Raw genomic sequence first — 10,000 nt, 5'->3', positions numbered from 1 at the left:
AAGACACAAAGACACACACACACACTAGTGAAAATCCTCTCGTTGGCTCCGCCCACTTCACCCGTGATTGGTGCTCCATCAAGCCAATCACAGCAGACCGGCCGCACAGTTACCACGACTCACATACCAAACACTTATTTGTTTTTAAACAGTAAAATTAACTCTTTTTTAATACTTATTTAAAAAAGAAAGAATAGCTCATGACAGAATTGATGATAAAAGAAATTGACCATGGTCTTCAGCCTTTTATTCACATCACCCAAAGTTTGGTTGATGAAAATAAATCTTTTTTAAATACAAATAAGTATCTGACAGATTTGACAGAAAACATTAAATTGTCAAATCTTCATCACCCAGCCAAATCTTTTATTAATTCTATCAATGAAAACCTAAATTTTAAATCCCAAAATGATTTTAATAAAATTATGAAAAATATTTTGCATGGTGATGTAGAATCCCCTATTCTAAATATTATAGAAAACAAAGCTCTTAAACAACATATGTTAAAAAAATACCCATTTAAACTCTATGAAGAACACATTAACAATGTAAATAAACTTGCCCAAGATCTTGGGTTTGAAAACGAAACTCAATTTCTTGAATATTTAGAAAGTAATCCTTCACCAACTGATTCCAAATTAACTAAAATTTTTAACACTATGACCAAATGGGCTGGTAAACATAAAAGTTTGATATTGAAATCTGCGATATTATTAGGTGTAGGTGTTGCTTTTCTTGAATATTTGAACAAATACAATCGGAAGAACAGTGGTTGTTTTAGATACCATGTTGGAAAAGGACATTCCCTAAAAAAAGAAGTATATTTGACCAGATTTTGTAAATTCCCTATCAATCGGGTTGATTATATTAACTATGACATACTAAATGATAATACTCATCCATTGTTCAATAAAAAAGTCTGGAACTGTCAATTTGATATTCCAAATTCTGCAGAAACCCAAAACATATTAAATTTGGGCTGTAAGGGAATATGTTGTCCCCATAACTACAATTATCTTTCACAATTTGTCAAGGGTTATGAACCTATTTCTAATTTAGAAAATAAAGAAATATTTTATATATATAAATGTGAACAGGGAACAATTTTAAGAAATATTGCCGAAATTTTAGGAGATGGTATTGGTGAAGTGATTCAAGGCATTGGGCAATCTGATATATGGCAATTTATATTGAAATCAATTAAAAATATTGGCTGGGTTATACTTTTAATTTTATTATTAATAATAATGTTAGGCCCATTGATAATGGTGATCAAATAGCGACATATGAGTGCACTAATGGGTGGTGTAGTGTATGGTGCATTGATGTAATAATATACAATATTTACTCACTGAGCTTATTTGCAAAGAAAATGTTTAACTACCATTGCAACATTCATTAACATATTTCATAAATAATTCTCGAGGTAACCCACCATATTCATATGCAATGTATATGAAGGATATACCCCAGGGGACCTCTGTTATATGTCCATCAATATTTCGTAAAATTTTCCATGATTTTAAATTTTCTTTTTCCTTTTCTAAAAAGGAAATTTTATATTGAACTTCAACACTGTAATGGGAATAAATTTCTGATGATTGTGGTAGCGGTGGTTGTGGTGGTGGTGGTGGTGGTGGTAGTGGTGGTGGCGGTGGTGGTGGTGGTGGTGGTGGTGCTAATTGATAAAAATATTTTGAAGGAAAATCATAAACGTAACATGAAGAAGGTGGAATTACATAAATTGAATGTGGCACTGAAGTCATATAATAAGGTACAATCATATATTGAGTTGTTTGTAATGGTATTTGTGGAATGGTTGGTTGATAATAATAATCATTTCGATGACACCCATATTCTTCACAACCACCACCACTATTCCAACTTTCAGCATCACCATTTACTCCAGCTTCCACCATGATTCCTCTCAGTATTCTGGTAAATGAATTCTCAAATTTCTTTATTATATTGATCAATATTAAAAAAATAAATAAATACTCTTAACATTTTCGTAATGAAAACTGTTACTGTCTCTGATATTGCAATTGCAACTTACATAGTACATCGTATATCACAACGAAAAACAATGGAGATTCTTCAACAAAGAAATGGAAGTAAGTATTTTAAAAATATTATCATTAAGAATATACCATGGAAAAATATTCCTCCCAATTTCCCCAAAGCTTTCTTAGATGAAAATCCTAACGACTTTGAAGTTAAATTCACAACGCTAGGTTGTAACATGCTAAAATGTTATTATGATGTAAAAACTGCTTATCAGCCCGGATCTGGATCAGCTATTTTAATAAACGAACGTGAATATGCCTGTAGTGAAGCATGTTATGCTGTTCATAATGAGGTCCTTGAATTTCTTCAAGAAAGATTTGGTAATGATTTAAAATCTATTCTAAACAATACAGAAACAGACAATCATTATTTCTCGAAACCTATTCCCGTTGAAACTTGGTCGATTAATGTCAAGGAATCTAACGAAAATTATTGTGGTGTACAGTTGTCTGCACTTAAAACATTGGCTCTAAGACCTTCAAGTCGATGGAGTCCTTCTAATGAAAACGATTTACAATCTTATCAAAAGAACCCCATTGCCTATGCCAAGAATACAAATACATATCAACTGAGAAAAGCTGTTGCTGGCTTAATCGATGCTCCACCATTGACATGGAATATTCAGCAACAGAATATAAACTTTAACTCAATCTATTGTAAATTCTTTCATAAATACTACGATAGCCAGTCAGATCAATGCCATAGTCATGTCCACCGCCAGATATTAGGTTTTATATTTGGCAATCAAGTTATCAACCAATTAACCGATGGTGAATTAGTGGACTTACTTAATCCAACATCAGGAATGAGTATGATTCTTATGGATAAATTGAACAAACAAAATTATATGGATGTTGACAGAGGTTATATTGAAACAGTTGTTCCACAGTCAATACTCGAAAAAGAACAATTTGTTGACGAAGCGGATATAGTAGTATCCTCCGAAAATGTACCATTTATTGAACAGTATACTACTACAACTACTAATTTCATAGATGTTATAATAACACGTTTAGAATCTGAGTTTTCAGATTTATTATCATTAATAAAAGATGAGGCTATTACTATAACCGAAATTGAAGTTACAACTCGAGTGCCTAAGATAATTTCAAGACTGTTAAAATATTTCTCCGAAAACATTCTTCATGATGCTCTTCAAGAATTATTATCTGTAATTATGGTAGAAGCTTCATCTCAACAAATGATTATTCAACTTTTGGCGATGATCATTCGATCATCTATGGTTGAAATGAGCATTCAATTTTCAATACGGCTTTTATCCGTTTTATCTTCGTCTTTATCCCTTGTTTTATCTGTGGGATTAGTGTTGTTACCATTAGAATTATATTTATCAATAGGTAATATTGGTGGGTACAATAATGAAATAACTCATGCTGCATTAGAAAACCTTCGCCATAAAATAATTAATCAATTGTTAGAACAAGATATAAACTTTGGACAATATATTAAATTGGGGCCTCCACAGTCTATAACCACACCACAAATAACACCAGATATGATATATTTATCTGCCATAAATGAAATAATACGCATTTATCCCCAATGTATAAACATAATTGGTATGGATGGAACTACCACAAATTCTTTAGAAGAGAACAAGATGATTTTAAGCCTGCTTAGTCAGTTTGATGTAAACAGCCTTGGTCAAGCAATTACTCACAAGATTAATTCTAAAACCTATGATAGAGATTCTAAAGTGATAGATATGAGTAATTATATCATTAATGAAGCTAAATATAAACATTATCCCTTTCAAACTGCAGATTTGGAATTACAAGAAGTAGAAAATTTAATTTCAAATTCTAAAAGGGATATATTAATTTTATGTTTAGCTTTGATATTTTTAATTGTCAGTCTGTTCCTCTTTCTCTTCAAGAAGCAACTTTATTCTTTTTATACACTAGGCATAAGTAATTGTTTTTATATATATTGGTCTCTTTCTACAGCTTGGTTAAATTAAAAGCCATAATAAAAATATTATATGAGTGTGTGTGTGTGTGTGTGTGTGTGTGTGTGTGTGTGTGTCTGTGTATGTGTGTGCATCCGGTGGTATTCTGAGGCCCCCAAAATAACAACTTGGACCATTTTTATATAAAGAGCTTCACACCAACAGAGAGATCAGACAAGACTCAATTCGTCTCGTTGATAGAGCCGGTGCCTGTCTGGGTGTACGTCTTTATGCTGAGTCCAGTCCCATTCCCTTTTTTAATTCTACTAACTCCAAACGTTTTAATGAGTAAATGTCCTCCATTGTACAAGGTGAGCTTGTCATATGTGGCAAAGACCTCGATCCCCTTCACATATTAAACATATGGAATGGTATCCGTATGGATAGTTCCCTTCCCAAAATTAGCATGTCATTGTTCACTCTGAACAAAATCGACCCAAATGAGTTTCCCTTAACTCAATCTACCCCAGACCTTTCCCCCCCCAAAAACACCAACATCAAAAAGACATTATCAGATGATAATGATCTTAACCCACCCTTCAAGAAAAGAAAGAAAAATGCCATCAGAAGTAGGTTTGGAATGGTGAACCGAGACGATGAAGATTCATCTGAAGATTCATCTGAAGATTCATCTGAAGAATCATCTGAAGATTCATCTGAAGATTCCTCCTCGGAATACTCTGATGAGGGGTCCCTCTCATTGATCAAGTAAGTAATGACATTTCACATAAATATTGGTGTTGGCGTTATGGTGTGTTAACTCAATGGCTCCCTGAAGTCCATTGGGCCAAATATTATATACAGTATCGGATAACATAATACTCGCCGGAGCTTCGAGACCTGAGCTCTTCGTCGCTGGCCACTAGATTGTCCTCAATGAATAAAAAGGATGTGATAGCTCCTTACTCCCTCAGTCTACCTCGTAGTTCACGCCCAGTGACAACATGTGTTTAAATCCTTGAAGAAATCCATTCAGTATAGTGAGTGAAGTCGTATTCTCGTCGTTCCTTCTTAAGGGTTATAGTATTAATTTGTTTTTTTTTTGTTTTTTTTTGTGTGTGTGTAATTTTTGTAATTTTTTGGATGAATAATTGTCTAAAATTTAATTTTATGGAATGCCTAGGGATGTAAAAATTACAATGTAAAATTTACCAGCAATGAATATTGTTTCTCAATGATCATAGTTTTTTTTTTTTATAGTTTGGATGTTTATAGACTAATTTAATAATGGTCTGATTGTAACAACCTAAAAAAATTTCAGGACCCCAGTACTAAGCGGCTCATCAATCATCTGAACATGGCGCATGTTGGACCTGACACACAGTCCTCTTCCAACCCAAGAAACTGTCACTCAGGCAGTTGTCTAGAGGCTGGGTTTGTGCCCCGGGGCAGTGACAATGGACAACAGCAACCATCTCAACATAACATTTCTCAGTCCCAACATACTCAAGGGCACATCAAAGATGTCGCTGGTGGATGCCATGAAGGCATGGACGATGGGGCAATGGGCGAGACGAAGGGACAAAAAGTGTGTGAATGTGGCACTGTGGGGGGGGAGGCTCTCGTCTCCTGGCGATGCCCACATCAACACACTCTTGAGTGGTTAGATGAACAATTCCATCAACAACAACAAAAAATACAGCAACAACATCAAAAAAATAACATTTTGGGGAGTAGGGATGATGAAAGAGATGCAGATTCTGCCCAGACCACTAGTAATGAAAAGAAGGTTCGTTCTCCACGTTTCAGTGACTATTGTGAGGGTCAGTCAGCTCCATCCAACACTCAGGCTAATCCCAAGGTTGTAAGCATTGACTCGTCGTTTTACCAGTTCCTGAAGTTGGAACCCCCCGGTTTAGCCTACTACCCTCCTCTTAACAATGATCATGCAATGACAGCAGATGGAAATGAGGTTGATGATGTACAACCGATCGATCTCTCCCTTAAATCTAAATCATCAGCATCGCCAAAACTAACCTCTGTACAGTCAGCTCCATCCAACACTCAGGCTAATCCCAAGGTTGTAAGCATTGACTCGTCGTTTCTTAACAATGATCATGCAATGAGAGCAGATGGAAATGAGGTTGATGATGTACAACCGATCGATCTCTCCCTTAAATCTAAACCATCAGCATCGCCAAAACTAACCTCTGTACAGTCAGCTCCATCCAACACTCAGGCTAAGTCCCTGAAGTTGGCACCCCCCGGTTTAGCCTACTACTCTGCTCTTAACAATGGTCATGCAATGAGAGCAGATGGAAATGAGGTTGATGATGACGAACACAGATTCATATGTGATATTTGCCAAAAAGTATATAAGCGAAAAGAAGCCTTAACAGAACACCGTCGACTCCATACAGGGGAGAAGCCTTTTGAATGTGACAAGTGTTTCAAGAGGTTCTCTTACAGGGGTTCCCATTCTAGACATAAACAGAAACACTGTCCAGTTTTACACTGTTTTACTTTCTTCAAGTTCATCCAGGAGTTCTCGTCTAATAACACTTTTAAGGGACCTATTTGATAAGTCCCATCATAAGATTAATTTCATATATTCTATCTCGTTTAATTCTTTCCGCATGTTGAGAACTTTGTATAGGACGCTTCATTTTGTATTTTTTCCAGTCTATCAATACTTTTGCCATTCTGCAGGACCAAAGCTGGTACATGATAGTCTATCAGAGACCTTTATACGCTAAATACATCATTCTTACTATTCTAATATTAACACCATATTTCGGGCTGTACCCCACTACAGTTCTGAGAGCCTTGAGTCTGTCTCTACATTGTTGATGTAACTTATTGATTGCAGTTGAGGTACAAGGGACAGAGACTGGATCCAAGGTATTTGAAAGAAGAGACATAGTCTATTGGTATGTCCCATCACTTAACCTATTTTCACTAATTGTAATATTTTTGGTATAAAAATTAGTACTTGCAAACTCAAAATATATGCAATAAGTCCTAAATCAGGCTTAATATATAAGATCAACGAAAAATGTTGTTTTTAATATAAATTATTGTTTTTAATATCAATTATAAAAATCAATGTGTTTTCATAATAATAAATATCCCATTGGAAACTGGAAACAATTTCAATATTGAAGGGTTGGTTAGGTACTGTTACTAAAAGTATAATAGACTCAAAAGCTACACGAAAAACAACGTAGAAATAAATCACCATCGGAATCTTTCACGCAATCCCCAAAGGAATTAAATTTGGTTACAGATTCATTAATTAAAATGGGGGATTGGTAAACCCCACCGGAAGAAGATGGTTCCCTCCTCCCAATCTTGCAGTAACCATAAAATTTATTTCGTGTCATAATACAGTATGAAGGATCAGACTCTTATAATCAGTGAAAATTTTGATGAACCTAGTGGGTGTAGCTAGTGTGTGTAGCTGTTGGGTATGGCTTGTGTGTGTGGCTGTTGTGTTTAGCTAGTGTATGTAGTTAGCTGTTGGGTGTAGCTAGTGGGTGTAGCTAGTGTGTGTGGCTGTTGTGTTTTGTAGCTAGCTGTTGGGTGTAGCTAGTGGGTGTAGCTAGTGTGTGTAGCTGTTGGGTGTGACTTGTGTGTGTGGCTGTTGTGTTTTGTAGCTAGCTGTTGGGTGTAGCTAGTGGGTGTAGCTAGTGTGTGTAGCTGTTGGGTGTGGCTTGTGTGTGTGTGTGTGTGTGTGTGTGGCTGTTGTGTTTAGCTAGTGTATGTAGCTAGCTGTTGGGTGTAGCTAGTGGGTGTAGCTAGTGTGTGTAGCTGTTGGGTGTGGCTTGTGTGTGTGTGTGTGTGTGTGTGTGGCTGTTGTGTTTAGCTAGTGTATGTAGCTAGCTGTTGGGTGTAGCTAGTGGGTGTAGCTAGTGTGTGTAGCTGATGGGTGTGACTTGTGTGTGTGGCTGTTGTGTTTTGTAGCTAGCTGTTGGGTGTAGCTAGCTGTTGGGTGTAGCTAGTGGGTGTAGCTAGTAGGTGTAGCTAGTGTGTGTAGCTGTTGGGTGTGACTTGTGTGTGTGGCTGTTGTGTTTTGTAGCTAGCTGTTGGGTGTAGCTAGTGGGTGTAGCTAGTGTGTGTAGCTGTTGGGTGTGGCTTGTGTGTGTGTGTGTGTATGTGTGTGTGTTTGTGTGTGTGTGGTTGTTGTGTTTAACTAGTGTATGTAGCTAGCTGTTGGGTGTAGCTAGTGGGTGTAGCTAGTGTGTTTAGCTGTTGGGTGTAGCTAGTGTGTTTAGCTGTTGGGTGTGGCTGGTATGTGTGGCTGGTAGGTGCAGCTTGTGAGTGCAGCTTGTGAGTGCAGCTTGTGGGTGCAGCTTGTGGGTTTAGCTGGTGTGTGTAGCTTGTCATGCGACCAGTGGGACGAGGGTCACCAATGGTCGGTGGGGGTCAACGCCTTTGAAAGTGTTCTATGTTGCTTTTATTGGACAGAATAAACAAAATGTGAAAACTAATAAAATTTATAGAAAATCTAACAAAATTCAAAAGTATATAATAATTTGAAACATTACGAACAAAAAAAAAAAGTGAGGTACCACTTGAGGCACCCATTCTCAGTCTGTATCCTTCTGGGACCCAGTGCATTAAACTTCCACACCCACACCCACACCCACACCCACACCCACACCCACACCCACACCCACCACCCACACCCACATCACATACCACACCCACTACAGCCACACCAACCTATCACACCCACTCCAGCCAACCCAACATCCACACCAGCCAATCACACCCACACTACACCCACACCAATCTACCACAAGCCAATCACACCCACTACACCCACACCCACCCACGCCAAACCCTCAACCCACAACACCCACACCAACCATCCACACCAGCCAATCACACCCACACTACACCCACACCAATCTACCACAAGCCAATCACACCCACACTACACCCACACCAATCTACCACAAGCCAATCACACCCACACCCACACTAGCCAACCCCACCCATGCCAAACCCTCAACCCACATCACCCACACCAACCATCCACACCAGTCAATCACACCCACACTACACCCACACCAACCCACCACACCCTCTACACCCACACCACCCACATCACATCCTCTACACCCACACCACCCACATCACATCCACACCAGCCAATCACACCCACCACACCCTCTACACCCACACCAACCCACCACACCCTCTACACCCACACCACCCACATCACATCCACACCAACCCACCACACCCTCTACACCCACACCAACCCACCACACCCTCTACACCCTCTACACCCACACCACCCACATCACATCCACACCAGCCAATCACACCCACCACACCCTCTACGCCCACATCACATCCACACCAGCCAATCACACCCACCACACCCTCTACACCCACAACACTCCATCACACCCACTCTACCCACAAAACTCCGCCACATCCACTACACCCACACACCCCTAAGACGATCACAGCTTTCACTACCACCCCCAGCCACCCACTCCAGCTACACCATCCCACAACCCCAGCCACACCACAACCCCAGCCACACCACAACCCCAGCCACACCACAACCCCAGCCACACCACAACCCCAGCCACACCACAACCCCAGCCACACCACAACCCCAGCCACACCACAACCCCAGCCACACCCCCGGGGAACAAGCACTAGGGGACACAGGTGGAGATCCAAATTATACAACAATCTAATTTTTATATTACCTGTTATTGAGATGATTTCGGAGCTTTTTAGTGTCCCCGCGACCGACCCGGTCCTCGACCATGCCTTTTAACACTTTATAAAAAAAACTTCGTAGCGGCGTGGTAGTGCTCAGAACCTATATGGTGTCCAGTATATATACACCCACCCTAACAAGGAACTTTCATTTTTAGTAGTGAAAGTTAACAGAGACATGATAGTGGGTCAACGAGACAATGGGACAATAAATAAGCCGCAACACCTCGCACCTGCAGGATCTTTAAATCCTGTCACAGCACCTACCGAATGAGCTGA

Source organism: Procambarus clarkii, chromosome 72 (assembly GCF_040958095.1).
Source record: "Procambarus clarkii isolate CNS0578487 chromosome 72, FALCON_Pclarkii_2.0, whole genome shotgun sequence".
Lineage (NCBI taxonomy): Eukaryota > Metazoa > Arthropoda > Malacostraca > Decapoda > Cambaridae > Procambarus > Procambarus clarkii.
This window is presented reverse-complemented; position numbering follows the sequence as displayed.